The sequence below is a fragment of the Zosterops lateralis genome, assembly GCF_965231275.1.
Source record: "Zosterops lateralis genome assembly, chromosome: 33".
In the NCBI taxonomy this organism is placed as follows: Eukaryota; Metazoa; Chordata; class Aves; order Passeriformes; family Zosteropidae; genus Zosterops; species Zosterops lateralis.
The window spans coordinates 4,200,655-4,201,292 of record NC_139793.1 but is presented as its reverse complement, the minus strand read 5'-3'; positions in this window follow the sequence as shown (position 1 = coordinate 4,201,292).

Below are 638 nucleotides of genomic sequence, written 5' to 3'. Positions count from 1 at the left end.
GGAGGGACACGGTGGGGGGGGGGGGGGGCCCATGGGGGGCTGAGTGTCCCCTCCCCTGTCCCGGTGATGTCCCCGATGATTGACCCACCCCAATAAAGTGATTGGAGACTGAGATGGGAGGTCTGAGTGTGCTGGGGAGCGGGACTGGGGGGACTGGGGGGACTGGGGGGACTGGGAGGGACTGGGGGGGACTGGGAAGGGTTGGGATGTGAATTGGGGCGGGGTTGGGATGCAAATTGGAATTGAGTGTGGGTGGAGGTGGGATGAGGGTGGGATTCACGGGTGGGTGGGATTGGGGTGGGAAGGGAAGGGAAGGGAAGGGAAGGGAAGGGAAGGGAAGGGAAGGGAAGGGAAGGGAAGAGAAGGGAAGGGAAGGGAAGGGAAGGGAAGGGAAGGGAAAGGGCCGGTTTCGGACTAGGAGGGGAGTTCGGGAACGAGCGGCACCCCAGTGCTCCCAGTACGAACATCACCGCCCCCAGTGCTCCCAGTACGGATCGCAACGCCCCCAGTGCCTCCAGCGCTGCCAGTGCCCCCAACACCCCCAGCGCCCCCAGTATTTCCAGCGCTCCCAATGCCCCCAGTCACCCCAGTACGGCTCCCAGTGTTCCCAGTAAAGCCCCAGACCTGACGCTCCCCCC